Raw genomic sequence first — 27,355 nt, 5'->3', positions numbered from 1 at the left:
GGACTATGTCTTGTGTGAGCTGACGGCATTACGGGATGGAGAAGGTACATGCACTGCTGGCATCTTGACACCATTGAATGAGCAAGCGTGGACGCAAAGGTTGTAACAGGTAACAATTGTACAGGCAATATCTTTTGAGCTCCTTCCGAGCAGGCCTGTAATACTCTAAAGCTGTGCTCGACCCTCACTTCCTCCACCTTACGTACGCTGCCTTTTCTTTTTGACAAGAAGCACCTCTGCACCCGTCATCCAAGGCTCCTTAATCTTACCCCTTCTTACCTGTCTCAGAGGAACAAATTTATACATCACTTGCAACAACTGCTCCTTGAACAGCATCCACATGTCTGCTGCGCCCTTTCTGTGGAACAATTGCTCCCAATCTGTACTTACTCCTGTCTGATAGCATCATAGTTTCCTTGACCCCAGTGAAATATCTTCCCCTGGTAACTGCTCCTTTCCCTTTCCATGGCTATGGTAAATGGGAGGCTCTTGCGGTCACTGTCGCCAAAGTGTTCTCCCACCACGAGATCTGACACCTGTCCTGGCTCATCGCCGAGCACCAAATCCAAAATGGCCTCCCGCCTCGTCGGCCTGTCCACATACTGAGTCAGGAAACCCTCCTGAACACACCTGACAAAAACGGCTCCATCCAAACCATCTGCACTAAGGAGGTTTCAATCTATATTGGGAAAGTTGAAGTCACCCACAACAACAACCCTGATACGTTTGCACTTTTCAACAATCTGCCGGCCAATGAGTTCTTCGATCTCCCAACTGCTATTTGGGGTCTGTCGAAAACCCCCAGTGAGGTGACTGCTGCCTTGCTGTTCCGAACTTCCACCCACACTGACTCAGTCGACAAACCTTCCTTGGCAACCTCAGCCCATACAACCGCAGTAGACGAGTCCTCAAAGGCTCTTTCAGCCGCCGTTAGACTGTCCTTGACCAACAAAGCCACACCTCCCCCTCTTTTACCACCTTCCCAGACCTTAATGAAAGATCTAAACCCGAGAACCTGCAACATCCATTCCTGACCCTGCTCTATCCATGCCTCCGAAATGGCCACAACATCGAAGTCCCAGGTACCTATCCAAGCTGCAAGCTCACCTACATTATTCCGGATACTCCCGGCATTAAAGTCGTCACACTTCAATCCAGCTTGCTGTCTGCCAGCACACTTCTGTGACAGTGAGGTCCTGACCATGTCCTCCCTATGCTCATCCTCCTGTGTACTAGGACTACACCTCAGTTTCCCATCCCCCTTCTGAGCTCGTTTAAATCCAACCGAATGGCACGAGCCAATTTGCCACCCAGGATATTCGTGACAGCACAGACCCTGGCACCTGGTAGGCAACACACCAATCGTGAGTCTCTTTCGTTCCCGGCAAATCTTCTATCAGTCCCTCTAACTATTGAGTCCCCAATGACTATCACTCTCTTCCTATCCCCACTTCCCTTCTGTGCAAGAGGGACAGACTCTGTGCCAGAGACCTGCACCCTACTGCATACCCCTGCTAAGTCATCCCCCGGAACAGTATCCAAAATGGTATAGTTGTTTTTCAGGGGAGCTACTGCAGGGGATTTCAGGGGAACGACCACAGGGGAAGGTTAGTCAAGCTACACCGGGTAAACGTGCATTTTTGGCTGAAGAAACATGTGTTTCAATGTGAGCTAATGGAAGAAGACATGGAGTCAAAGCTAAACATTTCGACAAGAAGACAACCATTCTTAAAAGCAGCATACAGCGTGAAAAAGAAATGAGCTGCTTTAATATCCACTTAAAATTTATGTGGAATATCAGATGGAATTTTCTTATTGACTCCATTGTGCAATCATGTCGAGCTAAAAATGTTAACTGCATTAATTAATACTAACCAGAAACGGACTTTGTAGTAAATGGTTTGACGATTTTCTGGATCTGGAACATCCCTTTTTCTTCTCGAACGAAGATCGTACCAACCTATGGTACCAAACGGTGAGTCAAACGGATGGGACACATAATCTTTAAATTCCTCATCAAAACAGTCTAATCGTATGGTTCTGTGCAATAAAAGAGAAAGAATAAACATGTTTCCAACAATTTTGCTGATGTTTACGAACAGAATGTTCAAATTCAAAAAGTTTGGGCTGGCATGTCTGCTTCCTCCAGCCTGTTTAAACTGTTCCATTCAATGTGAAATTTGTGATAAGTTTTAGCACACAGGTCTATGTGATCTGCGCCACCACCTTCTCTTAGTCATACATGTTTTCCAAATCTTCCTAATACATTCCTTGAAGTGTTCAATGAGATTTTGATTTTAAATCTTATCGTCATATTCTTTTGATTCTCAAGCATCAATGAATCTGATGTTGCCGCCATTCCATGCAGTGCACAGCACGTCAAACAGGAGTCTTACTCTTGCCATGAGCACTGAGGTAGTATGGGGTCACAACTGTCTCATAGTTCAGAATGAAATTCTACATATAGGGCTATGAAGAGTCATGCAGTTAATTTAATTTGACATGCTATTTCTTTTCTTCACAAATATGCTGGATTTAAAGTGATCTTCACCCTCATTTAAAATGAATTCAATATCCAACCGTCTGTAAAACTACCATATCCAAATTTTAATTTGAGTTCAGTGTTACACAAAGAAATGACTTTTTTAAAAATTATGTTCGAGTCAACATTAACATTTCATTCCCTGACAGCGGGTGAACTTACTTTTGAACTCCAATTTTCCTTCGGTATTAATGGAGAGATGAGCCTTTTTGCAAGCACCGAAAGGCTGCACCAGTTTATGCTAAAACTTACGGAACTGTAAGTTTCACAAATATGTTCCTATTAAACACTAATTCCTATTGAAGCAGTATGAGCTAAATTCATTCAACTGGACAGCAAAAACGGTCAAGATTTTAAAAGCAAGCAACTATTTTGAAGTCACTCTTCGAACTAAATTCCATCTTGGTGTGTGAGAGTCCATAGGTTCCTCACTCTCAACGAACCATTCAACTGTCATGCAATTACTGAAACACACAGACAAAAAACATCAATGTTAACAGTCACTAAGATTTTGAGAGTGATTTGGAATTCGTACTCAATACCCCCTGGGGAAAATCTGTTCCAATCTGGATAGTACTCACTTATTACCATCCCACCTACCTTCTCCAGCACCTCCTCCCCCTCCACACTAATTGTTTCTGAGCTCCCTTCCACCCTCCATTTCTCAGGAAGGGTCCTGACCCAAAACCTCAACTTTCTTGAGCCTCTGATGCTGCCTGCCCTGCTGTGTTCCTCCAGCTCCACAATGTGTTATCTCAGACACCAACATTGGCAGTTCTTACTATCTGGATAACTCATTCTCACCTTGTCACAAGTGATTTATACTCATCATCTTTTCAGATGACGCATGTACATGTATATACATAAATATACATATTGCACTTTTATGCCTGAACCACTAACCGAGAGGATATTTTAAAAGAGTCTCTTCATATCTGCATGAAAGAGAAATCATCAAGGTCATAACTTTCATTTTAGGAATAACTCGAACATTCAAAGTACTCACAGTCAGTGTCCCATTTCCTTGACCAGTCAATTTGATGTGAATCTTTCTTCCAAGTGGAAACTATAACAGCAATTATATTTGAGAGTCAAACACTTCATTGCATCACCAATATTTCCTTGTCTGTTTGAAGCATAAGATAATGAAATAATCATGGACAAATTGGCCAACAGTGTAATTTAATGTGTGTTATGGCAACTCAAAATCACAACCATTGAAGTGATCTTTAAAAAGCTGTTGTCATACAACAGAGCACTTTTTGAGATGCAGTGATGAACATACTTCCTGAGATGCAAATAATATATGCCAAATTAATTCCAAAGAATACCTTTACAATTAAAAAGAAACTAAAAATCTCTTTACATTGCGAAGCTTGTCAGATTGCTATTAGTCAATGGAAATCGTTCAGAACAATTGTTTATTCCCAGATGAAAAGGAAGTGTATACATTTCATGACAACAAAATGTGAGGCTGGATGAACACAGCAGGCCAAGCAGCATCTCAGGAGCACTTTTGTCCTCCTGAGATGCTGCTTGGCCTGCTGTGTTCATCCAGCCTCACATTTTGTTGTCTTGGATTCTCCAGCATCTGCAGTTCCCTTTATCTCGTATATATTTCATTTTCACATCTTATCCAAGAGAGAAAAAAAAACACCTTCATGAATGCATTGTCAAACAAGAAGACTCACAAAAAAAGTCATTTGGCCCATTGAATATTCCTCCATCATTTGGTGAGATCATGGTTGATCTCATTACATTTATCATGACACAGCATTTCCACCAAACCCTCCTTATAGCTAATACATTCCGATCCAAGTAACATCCTGGTAAATCTCTGTTTCTGGGCCATGCCTTGTCTTTCTAAATATTTTTTCAGTCATCTACAAATTTAGCCACAGCACATGCACCTCTTTCCTCCAAGTCATTAATAAACAAGCACAAGAGCTGTGGTTCCTTCAGCGCGACCTCATTTCTGACTGACAAGCCAACCCTGGCATCTCTGTCCATTTGTATCGGAGATAATGGGAACTGCAGATGCTTCAGAATCCAAGATAACAAAGTGTGGATCAGGATGAACACACAGAAGTAGAAGGGTATCGGCACAAAACGTCAGCTTTTACGCTCCTGAGATGCTGCTTGGCCTGCTGTGCTCATCCAGCTCCACACTTTGTTATCTCTGTCCATTTGCCTGTTCTTTCTATCGGACATGAATCATTGGCTATTTCGTTCCCAACACTTATCCCCTAACAACCACCTCTCTGTGATACCCAGAGTGATGTATCTGTCAATTTCAATCTGCACCACAAACTCATTCACTTTGTTTCATACACTCCCTGCAATTCAATACAAGATCTTCAGTCTGGCATTTACAGCCACCCTTCTTATCTGCTGCAGCTGAAGTGAGACTCCTGACCATTTCCATACTTTTTGTCCTATTACTTGCTCTGGAAACTTTGCTGAGCACTTACCAGCTTCTAACTTTTTCCACAATTTTCCATGCAACTGAGCTCACCCACTCCACACTTTTTATTTTAACGCCCTAGCCCCAGACCCAGCTCTGTATTTTGCGAGGATACTTGTCCCAATATGATTCTCGTCGAGCCTATAACAACAGAACGACTCCCTCCTTCCCCATACCGATGCCAATGTCCCATGAATTCAAACACATTTCTGCCATGCCACCATTTGAACAATGTACATCTATAATTATGTTCACACCGTGCCAAATTGCTCAGATAATAATCCAGAGATTATTACCATTCTGGTTCTGCTTTCTCACCTCAGCACCTCGGTGCTCATAATCCCTCAGGAGAACCTCTTTCCTCTTTCTTCCATATCAATGGTACCTGTATGGACCACGATAGCTGGATTTCTACTCCTCCCACTTCAAGTTCCTTTGTAGCCGAGATGGAATATCCTGAACCTGGGCACCAGGCAGGCAACACTACTTTCGAGACTCTCGATCCTGGTCACAACGAACAGTGTTCATTCCCCTAACTATACTACCTCTGATTATAACCACGTTTCACGTTTTATCCCCTCCTGAATGTCCCACCTGTACCACAGTGCTATTGTCAGTTTACTCATCTTCCCTATACCCTGCACTCTCATCCACACACGAAGAAAGAATCTCAAACCTGTTCGATAGGATCAAAGGCCAAGGTTCCTTCTGCACTACATCCTGGATCCTTCCACCTGCCCTGTTCTTTGTCATTGGCCACTGACCGAGTTTCAGCTAGTTAATCTAAGGTGTGTGACTGCCTCCTGAAGCACAGCATTCCCTGGTAACTCTGCCCCACATGATCTGTTGATTGGTCAAAACTGAGATTCCAGTTCATCAACCGTAAGCTGGAGTCTGGGGCCTGACCACTCCCCCGTCATATAGGTACAAATCATCATCTGGCCTGGCATCTCCATTTCCATTACTTCGATCTTAATTTGATTTGAAAACATTCTGGTCTTTTAGTTTGTAGCCTGTAAATATTTCTCCGATTTACTTTCAATCTGAAAGCTACCGATAATAGATTCTTAAACCAGTAGCGATCACCAACCAATGAACCTGGTTCACCCTCTCGGTCCCTGATTCTGGCTTCAATTCACCCTGTCTCAAAAGAAAAATGCTTATGAACTATCAGGCAAAAAAAGCAAGCAAATGGCACCTCTTACACTCTGCACTGACTTACCGCATTGCCACCAAGTTCCCCAAAATATATATTCACTTGGTGCATTTCACTCGAGATGTCATCTCTTCTCCCAGAACGTGCAAAGCATACTGATCCATAGCAATATACTGCCTTCAAAACCTCAGCTCTTAGCGTATTACTTTTGAGTACATTCTCAATGATTTCTCCAAGTCCAAACACAACACATTTACTGGCTTTCCTCTATTAATTCTCCTCCCAAAACTTCCTCCAAAAACCCAAACAAATTAGCCAAACATAATTTCTCTTTCATCAGGCTATGGTGATTCTGTTTGATTAGATTCTGATTTTCCAAATGTCCTGCTATTATTTTCTTCATAGTTGATTGCCACATATTTCCAACAATAGATGTTAGGCTGGTTCGGTTGTAGTTATCTTCTTGTTGCCTCTCTCCTTTTTAAATAGGGACGTCACATCAGCATTTTTCCAGCCCTCAGATGCTTCTCGAGAATCTGAACCTTTTTGGGAAATTACAGTCAATGCACAAACCGACTCTGAAGCTCATTGTTTAGAATCTTAGAAAGTAAACCACCACGGCGAAGAGTCTAATCTGCTTTCACTCCATTAGATTGTCTACTGCTACTTCTCTCATGGTAGTGATGGTGTGGTAGTGATGTGTTTAATTCCTCCCTGTATTCTTCAGTAATAAGGGGATCCTTGAGGTATCTTCCACTGTAAAGGCTACCCTTTTCTCATTGTCGTTGTTCCTTGATTTAAAAATTAACCTGGCCATCTCAGCCGAGCATATCATTAATGGCATTACCTCTAAAACCTTCTCTGCTAAAGTGTTCAATAGATTGCTACAACCTGAAAGAAGTAATTCTTCCCCTAAATTAATAGGCAACCAATTTGAAAATGTGGCCTCTGGTCGTAAAATCTTTCACAATATTAAGGGAGTGCTGCACTGTCACTGCAGGCCCCAAACCCCACCTCTTCCTCCGGTACATTGATGACTGTATCAGCGCCGCCCCTTGCTCCCCAGAGAAGTTCAAACAGTTCATCCACTTCACCAACACCTTCCACCCCAACCTTCAGTTCACATCCCTCACCTTCCTGGACCTCTCAGTCTCCATCTCAGGCAACCAGCTTGTAACTGATGTCCATTTCAAGGCCACCGACTCCCACAGCTACCTAGAATACACCTCCTCCCACCCACCATCCTGCAAAAATTCCATCCCCTATTCCCAATTCCTCCGCCTCCGCCGCTTCTGCTCCCACGATAAGACATTCCACTCCCGCACATCCCAGATGTCCAAGTTCTTCAAGGACCGCAACTTGACCCCCACAGTGATCGAGAACGCCCTTGACCGCATCTCCCATATTTCCCGCAACACATCCCTCACACCCCGCCCCCGCCACAACCGCCCCAAGAGGATCCCCCTCGTTCTCACACACCACCCTACCAACCTCCAGACACAACGCATCATCCTCTGACACTTCCGCCATCTACAATCCGACCCCACCACCCAAGACATTTTTCCATCCCCACCCCTGTCTGCTTTCCGGAGAGACCACTCTCTCCGTGACTCCCTTGTTCGCTCCACACTGCCCTCCAACCCCACCACACCCGACACTTTCCCCTGCAACCGCAGGAAATGCTACACTTGCCCCCACACCACCTCCCTCACCCCTATCCCAGGCCCCAAGATGACATTCCACATTAAGCAGAGGTTCATCTGCACATCTGCCAATGTGGTATACTGCATCCACTGTACCCGGTGTGGTTTCCTCTACATTGGGGAAACCAAGCGGAGGCTTGGGGACCGCTTTCCAGAACACCTCCGCTTAGTTCGCAACAAACAACTGCACCTCCCAGTCGCAAACCATTTCCACTCCCCCTCCCATTCTTTAGATGACATGGCCATCATGGGCCTCCCCTGCAGTGCCACAATGATGCCACCCGAAGGTTGCAGGAACAGCAACTCATCTTCCGCCTGGGAACCCTGCAGCATAATGGTATCAACGTGGACTTCACCAGTTTCAAAATCTCTCCCACCGCATCCCTAAACCAGCCCAATTCGTCCCCTCCCCCCACTGCACCACACAACCAGCCCAGCTCTTCCCCTGCACCCACTGCATCCCAAAGCCAGTCCAACCTGTCTCTGCCTCCCTAACCTGTTCTTCCTCTCACCCATCCCTTCCTCCCAGCCCTAGCCGCACCCCCATCTACCTACTAATCTCATCCCACCTCCTTGTCCTGTCCGTCTTCCCTGGACTGACCTATCCCCTCCCTACCTCCCCACCTATGCTCTCTCCACCTATCTTCTTTTCTCTTCATCTTCAGTCCGCCTCCCCCTCTCTCCCTATTTATTCCAGAACCCTCACCCCATCCCCCTCTCTGATGAAGGGTCTAGGCCCGAAACGTCAGCTTTTGTGCTCCTGAGATGCTGCTTGGCCTGCTGTGTTCATCCAGCCTCACATTTTGTCATCTTGGATTCTCCAGCATCTGCAGTTCCCATTATCTATGGGGATTCTGTTTGATTAGATTCTGATTTTCCAAATGTCCTGCTATTATTTTCTTCATAGTTGATTGCCACATATTTCCAACAATAGATGTTACGTTGTTTCGGTTGTAGTTATCTTCTTTTTGCCTCTCTCCTTTTTAAATAGGTATCTCTCATCGGCAGTTATCCAGCCCTCAGATGCTTCTCTAGAATCTAAGCCTTTTTGGGAAATTACAATCAACGCATACACCGACTCTGAAGCTCATTGTTGAGAATCTTAGAAAGTAAACCATCACGGCAAAGAGTCTAATCTGCTTTCACTCCATTAGATTGTCTACTGCTACTTCTCTCATGGTAGTGATGGTGTGGTAGCGATGTGTTTAATTCCTCCCTGTATTCTTTAGTAACAAGGGGATCCTTGAAGTATCTTCCACTGTAAAGACTACCCTTTTCTCATTATCACTGATAATGGGAAGCTCAGATGCTGGACAATCCAAGATAACAAAGTGTGAAGCTGGATGAACACAGCAGACCAAGCAGCATCTCAGGAGCACAAATGCTGACGTTTCAGGCCTAGACCCTTTTCTCATGATCATTGTTTCTTGATTTAAAAATTAACCTGGCCGTTACAGCCTCGCATATGATTAATGGCATTACCTCGAAAATCTTCTTGGCTAAAGTGTTCAATAGAGTGCTACAACCTGAAAGAAGTAATTCTTCCCTGAATTAATAGGCAACCAATTTGAAAATATGGCCTCTGGTCGTAAAATCTTTCACAAATGGGAGTAATCTCTACGGATATACACTATCAAGCCTCTTTAGAATCTTACATGTTGAAAAAATAAGATTTTTTCAATCTTATAAACGCCAATGAACGTAGTCCCACCCTGCCCAACTTTCCTAAGCATAGCAATCCCCTACGCCATTTCCGAAATCAACCCAGTCAACATGAGGTGTATGGCCTCCACAGCATTCGCTCTGTGGCCGTACATGACTTGTCAGTTACCATCCTGCTGCTACAACTCTACTTCTATTTACGATGCAGTCCTCTGTCCATCCGAACATACTACCCTTGAACACATGGGCTCATTTCATTTGAGACACCTTATGAGCTGTACCTTATCAAATGCTTTGTTGAAATCTCAATGTACTACATCAACTGGTGGTCCTTCATCAGTAATGTTTGTTTCCTTCTCAAAGCACTGTAGCAAGTTTGTCAAGTATTATTTCCCCTTTATAAAAGGATGTTAACTCTGTAGGATGTTATGGCACACTCAGTATCCTGTTATTTCATCTTTCATTGCCGGCATGAACATCTACCCAGGTTAACCTAAATTGGCAATACTGGCTTGCTATTTTGTCGAAGTATCTTTGCAATAATGGTGTTATGTTCACAATCTTTGAATCCTCTGAGAATTTTCCACAATCTAAGGATTCTTGGAAGATTATCATCAGTGCCTCCATTGTATCTGTAGCTGCATTGTTCAACATGAGAGGATACAACTCATCATACCCCTTGGATATTTTCTCTACTGATTGCAGTCATGTTTGGAATTCTGTGCAGTGACATTCACTTTTAACAGTTTGCTAAATACTACCAGGAACAGAAATTGTGATCCAGCTGCAACGAAACTAAAGCTTTCAGCACGGAAGGAAGTCTTTCAATTCATTATGAACCTAATAACTCCTGAAAAGGGCAATACAATTTGCCTCAGTCCATAAATCTTCTTCCTCCAACATCCTGAGATGCATCATCTGTATTTCTTCAAATTTACCACAGATTCTGTTTCAATCACCCTTTCAGCAATACGCATGACAACAATTCGGCATTTTTCGTCCCCCTGTAGCCTCCGTTGCACACGTGCATTGTTAGATGATTATTTATTTGTGTGCCTGCTTTTTTGCTCGAATGGAGAAAGGTAAATTTCTGTTCTTTTGTCATCAGAGCTATTGCCTCCTCACTCTCATCTTCCTTGTTTTATCCTGTGCTGGAATATTTAATTTGTTGACATATCTGAAATATGTGGTTGAATGGATTGGGTTTTGTAACATTGCATTCCCCATAGACCATCTGCCGATGCTGTTGCTTGTTCTAACAGTTATTATCTTGCAGAGTGGAAAATGCAGTTTGAAAGCAATGGAACATTATCGATGAAGAAGTTGATGCATAAATTGCTGCGATCTTCTAAACTACAAGCTCACCTTCAATTCTTTCTCGGTCAGAGCATTGTGCTGGCGCAAATGAATCGTGTTCTCAATGGGACTTCCAAAACCATGGAATTGAATTTGCATATTGATTTCTTCTTCCCTCTTCAGAAATGCAAAGTAGTATCGTGATGAAGCTTCCAAGGCGATGATTGTGTCCTTCAATGAACGGAAAAGTGACTTTTAGATTCACGGAAATATTTCACTACTTCTATAGACATGAAAGGCAAACATTCTCCCTGCATATGACCCAGTCTCATTTTATCGTATCTTTCTGATTTTACATGCCACGGGATAATCATTGCAGTGTAACAGAAATGTTGATCATGGAAATTTATCACTGTTTTCATAAATAATGGCAAATTTTCAACATCTTGCAATTGTATGAAGGCTCAGTCTCATCACACCTCGCCTGCTGCACAAAGACATTCTTACACTGCTTTGAATGTTAGGGCTGAAACAAAACACAATCATGACACAAATGCATCAACACCCCACTTTCAACAGGATCTGATATCCTTGCCAGGCACTGGAGGGGTTGCGGAGACTGGTGAGTGGATAAAGTTGTTCCTCTGTTCAAGCAGGAAAACGGGGACTTTCCAGGAAACTACAGACTGGTGAGTGTCTCATGTCTCAAAGGTATGGGCTAATAAGGGACAGCCAGCATGGCATTATGCGGGGCAGGTTATGTCTTACCAAGTCAGTTGAAGTTTTCAACTGGAGGTGACAAGGGTGATCAATTTGGGTAGAACAGTTGATAACATATACATGGATTTTACGAAGGTTTTCAACAAGGTCCCTCATGGTATGCTCATCCAGAAGATTAAGATCCATGAGATCCGTGGTGACTTGGCCTGCCCATATAAGGCAGACGGTAGCGGTGGAAGGCTGACAAAGATAACACAGTATAGGGCTGGAGGAACACAGCAGGCCAGGCAGCATCAACAATGTCAGCTTTCCTGTTCCTCTGATGCTGCCTGACCTGCTGCGTTCCTCCAGCTCCACACTTGGTTATCTCTGATTCCAGCATCTACAGTTCTTGCCGTCTCAGTGGTGGAAAGCTGTTTTTCTGGCTGCAGCTCAGTGACGAGTGGTGTTCCGCATCGATGTGACTTCTGCTGTTTGTGATATATGTAAATGACTTGGTTGCAAATGTAGACGGGGGATTAGTAAGTTTGCAGATGATATAAGGACCAATGGACTTGTGGACAGCATGGAAGGTTGTCAAAGGACACAGCAAGATACATACCAATTGCAAACACGAGGGGAGAAATGGCCGATGGAATTTAATCTGGGCAGGCATGAGATGTTGCATTTTAGGAGACCAAGTGTTAAGGAAAGGGATACACAGTTAATGGCAGGACCCCAAACAGCAGTGATGTCCAGAGGGATCTTGGGGTCCTAGACCATAACTCCCTGACAGTAGCCACACAAGTAGATAGGGTGGTCAAGAAGGCATATCGCATGCTTGCCTTTATTCATAGGGGAACTCAGTGCAAGAGTCAGGATGTCACATTGCAGCTTTACAAGACTTTGGTGAGACCACACAGAGTATTGCATTCAATTCTGGCCGCCACATTACACTACGGACGTGCAGGCTTTGGACAGGGTGCAGAAGAGATTTACCAGCATGCTGACTGGAATAGAGGGTATGAACGAGAGGGAGAAGCTGGAAAAACTCTTCGTTTTCTCTGGAGCAGTAGAAGCTGAGGGCAGGCTTGATAGAAGTCTATAAAATTAGGAGTTACATAAATACAGCTAACGGTCAGAAAATTTCTCCCCCGGAGTTGAAGTGTCCACTATTACGGGGCATGCATTTAAGCTGAGAGGGGGGAAGTTCAAAAGAGATGTGAGGGGCAAATATTTCACACTGAGCATGTTAAAAGTGTGGAATACATTGCCCGGGGTGGTAGTGGATGCAGATACGATGAAAGCATTTAAAAGGGACTTTTAGTTAAGTGCACGAATCTGCAAGGAATGGAGGACTATGGATCAAGGACAGGCAGAAGGGATTATTTCATTTGTTGTCATGTTTGGCCCAACATGGTGGGCCAAAGGGCACATTCCTGTTGCTGTCGTGTTCCAAGTTTTATGCTCACCTGTGTCATGATTGCAAAAAGTAGGATTGGGAAGAATTTTTGAGAAGCGTTTGTGAACATCATTTCATGTAAGGACAAATGGGATAAGGATTAGGTGACACAGCACAATCAGATCTTGGAGCCCATGATGAATCATAGGGACCTCACAAGCACCAATGATCAGAGGGATCTCAGGATCTTGATGTGCATGCCTGTTGATCCCCCAATGTAATGGACCAGGTCGTTGAAGTGGTTTGGAAGGCAGATTGGATACTTGTCTTTATTAGACTTAATATTAAGTGGTAGAGTTTCAGAATAGGCAGGGTATGTACAACACTGTTGGGCCGAACCAACATTAAGTCAACGATGAGAAAATACAGTGAGACTTGGACAACGATCAGGCTTGGCCTGATAAAGGATAAGTTACATTTGCACCATACAAGTGCTAAGCAGCAATCAGCTCGAACAAGAGAGAATATGACCATATCAAAAAAATTCCATGTCCTGACCCTCACATCATCGTTACATTTTTTTTTAATGTGCAAGTGCAATCCAAGCCATGCAAGGCTACGGGCCAGGTGTTGGAAATCAGGTTAGAACAATTCAGTGCTTGTCCTTGACTGTCACAGAATCCGTGAGCTTAAGAATGTATTTCTCCTGTATTGTAGACTACTGAGGTGCTTGGCTATCCACTAAACCAAGGTTAACACTGATCTAAAACTAAACTGGGTCAGTTATATAATCAGCAGTAGCCAGGTCCATAGTGCAAACCACCCTGCTGTGGGACAGAGTAAGGCAAATCCAAGTGAGCGAGTGTGGTTGGAGACTCATTCGTTGGGGGCATAGATTCTGTCGCCACATTTGAGACACCAGGGCCGCGTGTTGCTTCCCTGGTGCAAGGTCAAGGACATCTCTGATTGGTTGCAACAAATTCTTAAAGGGGAGGGTGAGCAGCCAGAGGCCACGGGGCACGTTGGTACCAATGACATGGGCAGAAAGAGGGATGACATCCTGCGGACTATGTACAAGGAGTTAGCAAAGAGGCTGAAAGGCAGGACCGAGAGGGTAATAATTTATGGGTTGCCACGAGTGCCACATGTTAGAGACTTGTCACAGAAAGATAGGTGAGATGAATGCATGGTTAAGGAGCTGGCACAGGGGGCAGGGTTTCCGGTTCATGGATAATCGGGACCGTTTCTGAGCAAGGGGTGACCTGTCTAAGAGGGATGGGAGGCAAGACGCTGTGAGCGGGTCAGGACAGAGGGGACAAGTCGTTGTGAGTGGCTCACGACGGAGGGAACAAGTGCCTGTGAGCAGGTCAGGAAGGAGGGGCAAGTCGCTGTGAGCAGGTCAGGGCTGCGAGGGCAAGTCACAGTGAGCGGGTCAGGGCTGCGGGGGTCAGAGCCTGTGAGCGGGACACGGCTGCGGGACAAAGTCCCTGTGAGCGGGACACGGTTGCGGGGGGCAGTCCCTGTTAGTGGGTCAGGGCTGCGGGGGCCAGTCGCTGTGAGCGGGACAGAGCTCCGGGGCCCAGTCCCTGTGAGCGGGACATGGCTGCGTGGCCGAGTCCGCTGTGAGGGGGTCAGGGCTCGGGGGGCAAATCGCCGTCAGCGGGGCAGATTTGCGGGGGCCAGCCGCTGTGAGCGGGACAGGGCTGCGGGGGCAGGCCGCTGTGAGCGGGTCAGGACTGAGGGGGCAAGTCGCTGTGAGCGGGAGCGGGTTGCGGGGGCCGGCCGCTGTGAGCGGTTCAGGGCGGCGGGGGCCGGCCGCTGTGAGCGGGTCAGGGCGGCGGGGGTCAGTCCCGATCAGCGGGTCAGGACTGAGGGAGCAAGTCGCTGTGAGCGTGACTGGACTGCATGGGGCAAACCGCTGTGAGCGGGACAGGAGTGCGGGGGCAAATCGCTGTCAGCGGGACAGGGCTGCGGGGGCAAGTCCCTGTCAGCGGGACAGGACTGCGGGGGAAAATCGCTGTGAGCGGGTCAGGGCTGCGGGGGCCGGCCGCTGTGAGCGGGTCAGGGCGGCGGGGGCAGGCCGCTGTCAGCGGGTCTGGACTGCAGGGGGCAACACGCTGTGAGCAGGACAGGGCTGCGGGGGGCAACACACTGTGAGTGGGACAGGGCGGAGAGGGCAGGCCGCAGTGAGCAGGTCAGGGCGGTGGGGGCAGGCTGCTGTGAGCGGGTCAGGGCGGTGGGGGCCGGCCGCTGTGAGTGGGACAGGGCTGCGGGGCGCAGTCCCTGTGAGCGGGACAGGGCTGCAGGGGGCAAGTCACTGTGAGCGGGTCAGGGCTGCAGTGGGCAAGTCCCTGTGAGCGGGTCAGGGCTGCGGGAGCGAGCCGCTGTCAGCGGGACAAGGCTGCGGGGGAAAGTCGCTGTCAGCGGGACAGGGCTGCGGCGGGCCAGCCGCTGTGAGCGGGTCAGGGCTGTGGGGGCCAGTACCCGTTAGCGGGTCACAGCTGCGGCTGCCAGTCCCTGTGAGCGGGTCAGGGCTGCGGGTGACAATTCACTGTAAGCGGGTCAGGGCAGCGGGGGTCAGTCCCGATCAGCGGGTCAGGACTGAGGGAGCAAGTCGCTGTGAGCGTGACTGGACTGCATGGGGCAAACCGCTGTGAGCGGGACAGGAGTGCGGGGGCAAACCGCTGTGAGCGTGACTGGACTGCATGGGCAAACCGCTGTCAGCGGGACAGGGCTGCGGGGGCAAGTCCCTGTCAGCGGGACAGGACTGCGGGGGAAAATCGCTGTGAGCGGGTCAGGGCTGCGGGGGCCAGTCCCTGTCAGTGGGACAGGGCAGCGGGGGCCAGTCCCTGTCTGCAGGACAGGGCTGCAGGGGACAAATCGCTGTGAGCGGGTCAGGGCTGCGGGTGCCAGTCCCTGTGAGCGGGTCAGGGATGCGGGGGCCAGTCCCTGTCAGCGGGACAGGGCTGCGGGGGCCAGTCCCTGTCAGCGGGACAGGGCTGCGGGGGCCAGTCCCTGTCAGCGGGACAGGGCTGCGGGGGCCAGTCCCTGTCAGCGGGACAGGGCTGCGGGGGCCAGTCCCTGTCAGCGGGACAGGGCTGCGGGAGCCAGTCCCTGTCAGCGGGACAGGGCTGCGGGAGCCAGTCCCTGTCAGCGGGACAGGGCTGCGGGGGCCAGTCCCTGTCAGCGGGACAGGGATGCGGGGGCCAGTCCCTGTCAGCGGGACAGGGCTGCGGGGGCCAGTCCCTGTCAGCGGGACAGGGCTGCGGGGGCCAGTCCCTGTCAGCGGGACAGGGCTGCGGGGGCCAGTCCCTGTCAGCGGGACAGGGCTGCGGGGGCCAGTCCCTGTCAGCGGGACAGGGCTGCGGGGGCCAGTCCCTGTCAGCGGGACAGGGCTGCGGGGGCCAGTCCCTGTCAGCGGGACAGGGCTGCGGGGGCCAGTCCCTGTCAGCGGGACAGGGCTGCGGGGGCCAGTCCCTGTCAGCGGGACAGGGCTGCGGGGGCCAGTCCCTGTCAGCGGGACAGGGCTGCGGGGGCCAGTCCCTGTCAGCGGGACAGGGCTGCGGGGGCCAGTCCCTGTCAGCGGGACAGGGCTGCGGGGGCCAGTCCCTGTCAGCGGGACAGGGCTGCGGGGGCCAGTCCCTGTCAGCGGGACAGGGCTGCGGGGGCCAGTCCCTGTCAGCGGGACAGGGCTGCGGGGGCCAGTCCCTGTCAGCGGGACAGGGCTGCGACGGCCAGTCCCTGTCAGCGGGACAGGGCTGCGGGGTCCAGTCCCTGTCAGCGGGACAGGGCTGCGGGGGCCAGTCCCTGTCAGCGGGACAGGGCTGCGACGGCCAGTCCCTGTCAGCGGGACAGGGCTGCGACGGCCAGTCCCTGTCAGCGGGACAGGGCTGCGGGGGCCAGTCCCTGTCAGCGGGACAGGGCTGCGGGGGCCAGTCCCTGTCAGCGGGACAGGGCTGCGGGGGCCAGTCCCTGTCAGCGGGACAGGGCTGCGACGGCCAGTCCCTGTCAGCGGGACAGGGCTGCGGGGGCCAGTCCCTGTCAGCGCGACAGGGCTGCGGGGGCCAGTCCCTGTCAGCGCGACAGGGCTGCGGGGGCCAGTCCCTGTCAGCGCGACAGGGCTGCGGGGGCCAGTCCCTGTCAGCGCGACAGGGCTGCGGGGGCCAGTCCCTGTCAGCGCGACAGGGCTGCGGGGGGCAGTCCCTGTCAGCGCGACAGGGCTGCGGGGGGCAGTCCCTGTCAGCGGGACAGGGCTGCGGGGGCCAGTCCCTGTCAGCGGGACAGGGCTGCGGGGGGCAGTCCCTGTCAGCGGGACAGGGCTGCGGGGGGCAGTCCCTGTGAGCGGGACAGGGCTGCGGGGGCCAGTCCCTGTGAGCGGGACAGGGCTGCGGGGGCCAGTCCCTGTCAGCGGGACAGGGCTGCGGGGGCCAGTCCCTGTCAGCGGGACAGGGCTGCGGGGGCCAGTCCCTGTCAGCGGGACAGGGCTGCGGGGGCCAGTCCCTGTCAGCGGGACGGGGCTGCGGGGGCAAGTCCCTGTCAGCGGGACGGGGCTGCGGGGTCCAGTCCCTGTCAGCGGGACAGGGCAGCGGGGGCCAGTCACTGTCAGCGGGACAGGGCAGCGGGGGCCAGTCCCTGTCTGCAGGACAGGACTGCAGGGGACAAATCGCTGTGAGCGGGTCAGGGCTGCGGGTGCCAGTCCCTGTGAGCGGGTCAGGGATGCGGGGGCCAGTCCCTGTCAGCGGGTCAGGGATGCGGGGGCCAGTCCCTGTCAGCGGGACAGGGCTGCGGGGGCCAGTCCCTGTCAGCGGGACAGGGCTGCGGGGCCATGTCCCTGTAAGCGGGACAGGGCTGCGGGGGCCAGTCCCTGTGAGCGGGACTGGGCTGCGGAGGCCAGTCCCTATGAGCGGGACAGGGCTATGGGGGCCAGTCCCTGTCCGCGCGACAGGGCTTCGGGGGCCGGACGCCGTCAGCACGACAGGGCTGCGGTGGCCGGCCCCCGTCAGTGGGACAGGAATGAGGGGGCAAGTCGCTGTGAGCGGGTCAGGACTGCTGGGGGCCAGGCCCTGTGAACGGGTCAGGACTGCAGGGGCCCGTCCCTGTGAGCGGGACACGGCTGCAGGGGGCAATACCTTGTGAGTGGGACAGGGCTGCGGGGCCCAGTCCCTGTGAGCGGGTCAGGGCTGTTGGGCCCAGTCCCTGTGATTGGGTCAGGGCTGCGGGGGGCAGTACTCTGTGAGTGGGACTGGGCTGCAGGGCCCAGTCCCTGTGAGCGGGTCAGGGCTGTTGGGCCCAGTCCCTGTGAGCGGGTCAGGGCTGCGGGGGCCAGTCCCTGTTAGTGGGTCAGGGCTGCTTGGGCCAGTCGCTGGGAGTGGGACAGTGCTCCGGGGCCCAGTCCCTGTGAGTGGGACAAGGCTGCAGGGTCAGTACGCTGTGAGCGGGACAGGGCGGCGGGGGCAAGTCGCTTTGAGCAGGACAGGGCAACGGGGCCCAGTCCCTGTGAGCGGGACAGGGCTGGAGGACCCAGTCCCTGTCAGAGGGACAGGGCTGCAGGGGCAAGCCGCTGTGAGCGGGTCAGGGCTTCGGGGCCCAGGCCGCTGTGAGCGGGTGAGGGCTGCGGGGCCCAGTCCCTGTCAGCGGGTCAGGGCGGCGGGGGCAGGCCGCTGTGAGCGGGTCAAGGCGCAGGGGTCAGGCCGCTGTGAGCGGGTCAGGGCTGCGGGGCCCAGGCCGCGGTGAGCGGGTCAGGGAGGCGGCACCCAGTCCCTGTCAGCGCGACAGGGCTGCGGGGGCGGGTCAGAGCTGCGGGGGCCAGTCCCTGTGAGCGGGTCAGGGCTGCGGGGGCCAGTCCCTGTGAGGGGGTCAGGGCTGCGGGGGCCAGTCCCTGTGAGCGGGTCAGGGATGCGGGGGCCAGTCCCTGTCAGCGGGACAGGGCTGCGGGGGCCAGTCCCTGTCAGCGGGACAGGGCTGCGGGGGCCAGTCCCTGTCAGCGGGACAGGGCTGCGGGGGCCAGTCCCTGTGAGCGGGACAGGGCTGCGGGGGCCAGTCCCTGTGAGCGGGACAGGGCTGCGGGGGCCAGTCCCTGTGAGCGGGACAGGGCTGCGGGGGCCAGTCCCTGTGAGCGGGACAGGGCTGCGGGGGCCAGTCCCTGTGAGCGGGACAGGGCTGCGGGGGCCAGTCCCTGTCAGCGGGACAGGGCTGCGGGGGCCAGTCCCTGTCAGCGTGACAGGGCTGCGGGGGCCAGTCCCTGTCAGCGTGACAGGGCTGCGGGGGCCAGTCCCTGTCAGCGGGACAGGGCTGCGGGGGCCAGTCCCTGTCAGCGGGACAGGGCTGCGGGGGCCAGTCCCTGTCAGCGGGACAGGGCTGCGGGGGCCAGTCCCTGTCAGCGGGACAGGGCTGCGGGGGCCAGTCCCTGTCAGCGGGACAGGGCTGCGGGGGCCAGTCCCTGTCAGCGGGACAGGGCTGCGGGGGCCAGTCCCTGTCAGCGGGACAGGGCTGCGGGGGCCAGTCCCTGTCAGCGGGACAGGGCTGCGGGGTCCAGTCCCTGTCAGCGGGACAGAGCTGCGGGAGCGAGGCCCTGTCAGCGGGACAGGACTGCGGGGGCAAATCGCTGTGAGCAGGTCAGGGCTGCGGGGGCCAGTCCCTGTCAGCGGGACAGGGCTGCGGGGGCCAGTCCCTGTCAGCGGGACAGGGCTGCGGGGTCCAGTCCCTGTCAGCGGGACAGAGCTGCGGGAGTGAGGCCCTGTCAGCGGGACAGGACTGCGGGGGCAAATCGCTGTGAGCAGGTCAGGGCTGCGGGGGCCAGTCCCTGTGAGCCGGTCAGGGCTGCGGGAGCCAGTCCCTGAGCGCGGGTCAGGGCTGCGGGGCCATGTCCCTGTAAGCGGGACAGGGCTGCGGGGGCCAGTCCCTGTGAGCGGGACTGGGCTGCGGGGGCCAGTCCCTATGAGTGGGACAGGGCTATGGGGGCCAGTCCCTGTCCGCGCGACAGGGCTTCGGAGGCCGGACGCCGTCAGCGCGACAGGGCTGCGGGGGCCGGACCCCGTGAGCGGGTCTGGGCTGCGGGGGCCGGCCCCCGTCAGTGGGACAGGGCTGCGGGGGCCGGCCCCCGTCAGTGGGACAGGAATGAGGGGGCAAGTCGCTGTGAGCGGGTCAGGACTGCAGGGGCCCGTCCCTGTGAGCGGGACACGGCTGCAGGGGGCAATACCTTGTGAGTGGGACAGGGCTGCGGGGCCCAGTCCCTCTGAGCGGGTCAGGGCTGTTGGGCCCAGTCCCTGTGAGTGGGTCAGGGCTGCGGGGCCAGACCCTGTGAGCGGGAAATGTCTGCGGGGGCCAGTCCCTGAGCGCGGGTCAGGGCTGCGGGGCCATGTCCCTGTAAGCGGGACAGCGCTGCAGGGCCCAGTCCCCTGTGAGCGGGACACGGCTGTGAGCGGGACAGTGCTCCGGGGCTCAGTCCCTGTGAGCGGGACAAGGCTGCAGGGTCAATACGCTGTGAGCGGGACAGGGCGGCGGGGGCAAGTCGCTTTGAGCAGGACAGGACTGCAGGGGGCAATACGCTATGAGCAGGACAGGGCAGCGGGGCCCAGTCCCTGTGAGCGGGATAGGGCTGGGGGACCCAGTCCCTGTCAGAGGGACAGGGCTGCAGGGGCAAGCCGCTGTGAGCGGATCAGGGCTTCGGGGCCCAGGCCGCTGTGAGCGGGTCAGGGCTGCGGGGCCCAGTCCCTGTCAGCAGGTCAGGGCGGCGGGGGCAGGCCGCTGTGAGCGGGTCAAGGCGCAGGGGTCAGGCCGCTGTGAGCGGGTCAGGGCTGCGGGGCCCAGGCCGCGGTGAGCGGGTCAGGGCGCAGGGGGCAGGCCGCTGTGAGCGGGTCAGGTCTTCGGGACCCAAGCCACTGTGAGCGGGGCAGGGAGGCGGCGCCCAGTCCCTGTCAGCGCGACAGGGCTGCGGGGGCGGGTCAGAGCTGCGGGGGCCAGTCCCTGTGAGCGGGTCAGGGCTGCGGGGGCCAGTACCTGTGAGGGGGTCAGGGCTGTGGGGGCAGGTCGCTGCGATCGGCTCAGGGCGGCGGGGGCAGGCCGCTGTGAGCCGGACAGGGCAGCGGGGCCCCGCTCCCTGTCAGCATGACAGGACTGCAGGGGGCAATACGCTAGGAGCAGGACAGGGCAGCGGGGCCCAGTCCCTGTGAGCGGGATAGGACTGGGGGAGCCAGTCCCTGTCAGAGGGACAGGGCTGCAGGGGCAAGCCGCTGTGAGCGGGTCAGGGCTTCGGGGCCCAGGCCGCTGTGAGCGGGTCAGGGCTGCGGGGCCCAGTCCCTGTCAGCGGGTCAGGGCGGCGGGGGCAGGCCGCTGTGAGCGGGTCAAGGCGCAGGGGTCAGGCCGCTGTGAGCGGGTCAGGTCTTCGGGACCCATCCACTGTGAGCGGGTCAGGGAGGCGGCGCCCAGTCCCTGTCAGCGCGACAGGGCTGCGGGGGCGGCTCAGGGCTGCGGGGGCCAGTCCCTGTAAGCGGGTCAGGGCTGCTGGGGCCAGTACCTGTGAGGGGGTCAGGGCTGCGGGGGCAGGCCGCTGTGAGCGGGTCAGGGCGGCGGGGGAAGGCCGCTGTGAGCGGGACAGGGCTGCGGAGCGCAGTCCCTGTGAGCGGTTCAGGGCTGCAGGGGGCAAGTCGCTGTGAGCGGGTCAGGGCTGCAGGGGGCAAGTTGCTGTGAGCGCATTAGGGCTGCGGGACACAGTCCCTGTGAGCGGGTCAGGGCTGCGGGACACAGTCCCTGTGAGCGGGTCAGGGCTGCGGGGGACAGTCCCTGTGAGCGGGACAGGGCTGCGGGGCCCAGTCCCTCTTCGCGGGACACGGCTGCGGGGGGCAGTAACTGTGAGCGGGTCCGGGCTGCGGGGGGCAGTACGCTGTGAGCGGGTCAGGGCGGCGGGGGGCAATACGCTGTGAGCGGGACAGGGCTGCGGGGGCAAGTCGCTGTGAGCGGGTCAGGGCTGCGGGGCCCAGTCCCTGTGAGCGGGACAGGGCTGCGGGACCCAGTCCCTGTGTGCGGGACAGGGCTGCGGGGCCCAGTCCCTGTGTGCGGGACAGGGCTGCGGGGCCCAGTCCCTGTGTGCGGGACAGGGCTGCGGGGCCCAGTCCCTGTGAGCGTGTCAGGGCTGCAGGGGCCAGTCCCTGTGAGCGGGACATGGCTGCGGGGGGGCAGTACGCTGTGAGCGGGACAGGACTGTGGGGGGGCAAGTCGCTGTGAGTGGGTCAGACCTGCTGGGGGCCAGTCGCTGTGAGCGGGACAGGGCTGGGGGGGCAGTATGCTGTGAGCGGGACACAGCTGTGGGGGGCAGTACGCTGCGAGCGGGTCAGGACTGCTGGGGCCAGTCCCTGTGAGAAGATCAGGGCTGTGGGGGCCAGTACCTGTCAGCGGGACACGGCTGCGGGGGGCAGTACGCTGTGAGCGGGACAGGACTGCGGGGGGCAAGTCGCTGTCAGCGGGTCAGGACTGCTGGGGGCCAGTCCCTGTCAGCGGGTCAGGGCTGCAGGGGGCCAGTCCCGGTGCGCGGGTCAGGGCTGTGGGGCCCATTCCCGTCAGCGGGACAGGGCTGAGGGGCCCAGTACCTGTGAGCGGGACAGGGCTGCGGGGGGCAATACCATGTGAGCGGGACAGGGCTGCAGGGCCCAGTCCGCTGTGAGCGGGACAGGGCAGCGCGGGCCATTCCATGTGAGCGGGACACGGCTGCGGGGGGCAGTACGCTGTGAGTGGGACAGGGCTGCAGGGCCCAGTCCCTGTGAGCGGGTCAGGGCTGCGGGGCCCAGTCCCTGTGAGCGGGTCAGGGCTGTTGGGCCCAGTCCCTGTGAGCGGGTCAGGGCTACGGGGGCCAGACCCTGTGAGCGGGAAACGTCTGAGATGGCTAGTCCCTGTGAGCGGGACAGGGCTGCAGGGGGCAGTACAATGTGAGCAGGACACGGCTGGGGGGGGGGGGGGCAGTACGCTGTGAGGGGGACAGGACTGCTGAGGGCCAGTCCCTGTTAGTGGGCCACAGCTATGGGGGGCAGTCCCTGTGAGCGGGTGAGGGCTGCGGGGCCCAGTCCGCTGTGAGCGGGACACGGCTGCCAGGGGCAGTACGCTGCGAGTGGGTCTGGGCTGCGGTGGCCAGTCCCTCTGAGCGGGACAGGGCAGCGGGGCCCAGTCCCTGTGAGTGGGTCAGGGCTGCTGGGGGCTGTCCACTGTGAGCAGATCAGGGCTGCGGGGGGTAGTACGCTGTGAGCGGGACAGGACTGTGGGGGGGCAAGTCGCTGTGAGCGGGTCAGGGCTGCGGGGGCCAGCACCTGTCAACAGGTAAGGGCTGCGGGGGCCAGTCCCTGTGAGTGGGACACGGCTGCGGGGCCCAGTCCCTGTGAGTGGGTCAGGGCTGCGGGGGGCAAGTCGCTGTGAGCGGGTCAGGGCTGCGGGGGCAGTCCCTGTGAGCAGGGCAGGGCTGCGGGGCCCAGTCCCTGTGAGCGGGACACGGGTGCGGGGCCCAGTCCCTGTGAGCGGGACAGGGGTGCAGGGACCAGTCCCTGTGAGCGGGACAGGGGTGCGGGGCCCAGTCCGCTGTGAGCGGGACATGGCTGCGTGGACCAGTCCCTGTCAGTGGGACAGGGCTGCGGGGCCCAGTCCCTGTGAGCGTGTCAGGGCTGCAGGGGCCAGTCCCTGTGAGCGGGACATGGCTGCGGGGGGGCAGTACGCTGTGAGCGGGACAGGACTGTGGGGGGGCAAGTCGCTGTGAGTGGGTCAGGACTGCTGGGGGCCAGTCGCTGTGAGCGGGACAGGGCTGCGGGGCCCAGTCCCTGTGAGCGGGTCACGGCTGCGGGGGGCAGTACGCTGTGAGCGGGTCAGGGCTGCGGGGGCCAGCACCTGTCAACGGGTTAGGGCTGCGGGGGCCAGTCCCTGTGAGCGGGTCAGGGCTGCGGGGGGCAAGTCGCTGTGAGCGGGTCAGGGCTGCGGGGGCAGTCCCTGTGAGCAGGGCAGGGCTGCGGGGCCCAGTCACCCATTTTCCTCAGTCACTGCATCCCATTTCACTCAGTCACTGCACCACATTTCACTCAGTCACTGCACCACATTTCACTCAGTCACTGCACCACATTTCACTCAGTCACTGCCTCCCATTTCAATCACTCACTGCCTCCCATTTCTCTCAGTCACTGCCTCCCAATTCACTCAGTCACTGCCTCCCATTTCAGTCAGTCTCTCTCTCCCATTTCAGTCAGTCACTGCCACCCAAATTCAGTCAGTCACTCCCTCCCATTTCAGTCAGTCAGTGCATCTCCTTTCCTCTCAGTCACTGCATCACATTTCACTCAGTCACAGAATCACATTTCCCTCACTCACTGCACCCCAAGTCTGCTCGGGCACTGCATCCGCATGAACGCAGTCACTCCTTCCCAGTACCTCAGTCACGGCATCCCATTTCACTCAGTCACTGCATCCCATTTCCATCAGACACTGCAGCTCATGTCACTCTGTCACGACATCCAATTTCCATCATTCACTGCATCCCATTTCACCCAGTCACTGCATCCCATTGCACTCAGTGATGCATCCCATTTCATGCAGTCACTGCATCACATTTCACTAAGTCACTGCATCACATTGCACTCAGTGACTGCATCGCATTTCACTCAGTCACTGCATCCCATTTCACGCAGTCACTGCATCATAATTCCCTCAGTCAGTGCATCCCATGTCCGTGTGTCACTGCATCCCATGTCCGTGTGTCACTGCATCCCATGTCCCTCAGTCACTGCATCCCATTTCCCTCAGTCACTGCAACACATTTCTCACAGTCACTGCAACACATTTCTCACAGTCACTGCAACACATTTGCCAAAGTCACTGCAACCCATTTGCCACAGTCACTGCATCTCCTTTCCCTCAGTCACTGCATCGCATTTCACTCAGTCACCGTGTCTCATTACCCTCAGCCACCGCGTCTCATTACCCTCAGTCACTGCGTCCCATTTCACTCAGTGACTGCATCCCATTTCACTCAGTGACTGCATCCTATTTTACTCAGTCACTGCCTCCCATTTCACTCAGTCACTGCACCACATTTCACGCAGTCACTGCACCACATTTCACTCAGTCACTGCCTCCCACTTCACTCAGTCACTGCCTCCCACTTCACTCAGTCACTGCCTCCCACTTCACTCAGTCACTGCCTCCCATTTCAGTCAGTCACTGCATCCCATTTCCCTCAGGCACTGCATCCGATTTCCCTCAGTCACTGCTTCCAACTGCTCTCAGTCACTGCCTCCCACTTCACTCAGTCACTGCCTCCCAAATTCAGTCACTCACTCCCTCCCATTTCACTCAGTCACTGCCTACCACTTCACTCAGTCACTGCCTCCCAAATTCAGTCACTCACTCCCTCCCATTTCACTCAGTCACTGCATCCCATTTCACTCAGTCACTGCATCCCATTTCACTCAGTCACTGCATCCCATTTCACTCAGTCACTACATCCCATTTTACTCAGTCACTACATCCCATTTTACTCAGTCACTGCATCCCATTTCACTCAATCACTGCATCTCCTTCAACACAGTCAGTGCATCCCATTTCCATCACTCACTGTTTCCCTTATCTCACTGTCGCTGCATTAAATTTCCCACACTCACTGCATCCCATTTCCATTCGTCACAGCATCTCCTTTCCCTCAGTCTCTGCATCGCAATTCACTCAGTGATTGCATCCCATGTCCCTCAGTCACTGCATCCCATGTCCCTCAGTCACTGCATCCCATTTCCCTCAGTCACAGCATCTCATTTCACTCAGTCACTGCATCACATTTCACTCAGTCACTGCATCACATTTCACTCAGTCAATGCATCACATTTCACTCAGTCACTGCATCCCATTTACTCAATCACTGCATCTCCTTCACCACAGTCAGTGCATCACATTTCTTTCAGTCACTGTTTCCCGTATCTCACAGACGATGAATTCAATTTCCCACACTCACTGCATCCCATTTCCCTCAGTCTCTGCATCACATTTCCCTCAGTCACTGCATCCAATTTCCATCATTCACTGCATCCCATTTCACCCAGTCACTGCATCCCATTGCACTCAGTGATGCATCCCATTTCAAGCAGTCACTGCATCACATTTCACTCAGCCACTGCATCCTATTTCACTCAGTCACTGCATCCCATGACCCTCAGTCACTGCATCCCATTACACTCAGTCACTGCCTCCCACTTCACTTCGTCACTGCCTCCCACTTGACTACGTCACTGCCTCCCACTTCACTCAGTCACTGCCTCCCATTTCAGTCAGTCACCACCTCCCATTTCTCTCAGTCACTGCATCTCCTTTCCCTCAGTCACTACATCACATTTCCCTCAGTCACAGAATCACATTTCCCTCAGTCACAGAATCACATTTCCCTCAGTCACAGAATCACATTTCCCTCAGTCACAGAATCACATTTCCCTCAGTCACAGCATCACATTTCCCTCAGTCACAGCATCACATTTAACGGAGACAGTGAACCCTATTCAAATGAGATGGTGAATCAATTTCCAGCAGTCACCACACCCTATTCCCCACAGTGACTGCATGCCATTTCTCTCAGTCACTATATCCCATTACCCTCAGGCACGGCATCCCATTTCACTCGGGCACTGCATCCCATTTCACTCGGGCACTGCGGCCCATTTCACTCGGGCACTGCGGCCCATTTCACTCGGGCACTGCGGCCCATTTCACTCGGGCACTGCGGCCCATTTCACTCGGGCACTGCGGCCCATTTCACTCGGGCACTGCAGCCCATTTCACTCGGGCACTGCAGCCCATTTCACTCAGTCACTGCATCCCATTTCCCACAGTCACTGCATCTCCTTTCCCTCAGTCACTGCATCGCACTTCACTCAGTCACTGCATCGCACTTCACTCAGTCACTGCATCGCACTTCACTCAGTCACTGCATCGCACTTCACTCAGTCACTGCATCCCATTTCACTCAGTCACTGCGTCTCATTACCCTCAGTCACTGCATGTCATTTCCCTCAGTGACTGCATGCCATGTCACTCAGTCACTGCATCCCATTTCACTCAGTGACTGCATCCCATTTCACTCAGTGACTGCATCCCATTTCCCACAGTCACTGCATCCCATTTCACTCAGTGACTGCATCCCATGTCACTCAGTCACTGCAACCCATTTCCCACAGTCACTGCATCCCATTTCACTCAGTGACTGCATCGTATTTCACTCAGTCACTGCGTCTCATTATCCTCAGTCACTGCATGTCATTTCACTCAGTGACTGCATCCCATTTCACTCAGTCACTGCACCACATTTCACTCAGTCACTGCCTCCCACTTCACTCAGTCACTGCCTCTCCTTCACCACAGTCAGTGCATCACATTTCTTTCAGTCACTGTTTCCCGTATCTCACAGACGATGAATTCAATTTCC

The 27,355-nt window shown here is 54.8% G+C and overlaps 1 long non-coding RNA gene across 2 annotated transcripts in view; it reads right to left on the bottom strand.

Moving 5' to 3' along the window:
- The window catches only part of LOC132208021 (uncharacterized), a 120,116-nt gene extending 109,067 nt beyond the window's left edge, over positions 1–11,049 (bottom strand). Inside the window, exons 1-3 of one of the 2 annotated variants that reach the window (XR_009444132.1) lie at positions 10,893–11,049; positions 3,549–3,608; positions 1,876–2,040 (exon numbers count right to left, since the gene is read on the bottom strand). This is a non-coding gene — a long non-coding RNA (uncharacterized LOC132208021). Of the gene's footprint in view, positions 1–1,875; positions 2,041–3,548; positions 3,618–10,892 lie in introns of those variants that run through there. The other variant, XR_009444133.1, reaches the window with a different exon arrangement.
- Positions 11,050–27,355: the final 16,306 nt, after the last annotated feature.

The sequence above is a fragment of the Stegostoma tigrinum genome, unplaced genomic scaffold (genome assembly GCF_030684315.1).
Source record: "Stegostoma tigrinum isolate sSteTig4 unplaced genomic scaffold, sSteTig4.hap1 scaffold_247, whole genome shotgun sequence".
Classification (NCBI taxonomy): domain Eukaryota; kingdom Metazoa; phylum Chordata; class Chondrichthyes; order Orectolobiformes; family Stegostomatidae; genus Stegostoma; species Stegostoma tigrinum.
The sequence above is the reverse complement of the archived record's forward strand: the minus strand, read 5'-3'. Positions and strand labels throughout refer to the sequence as shown.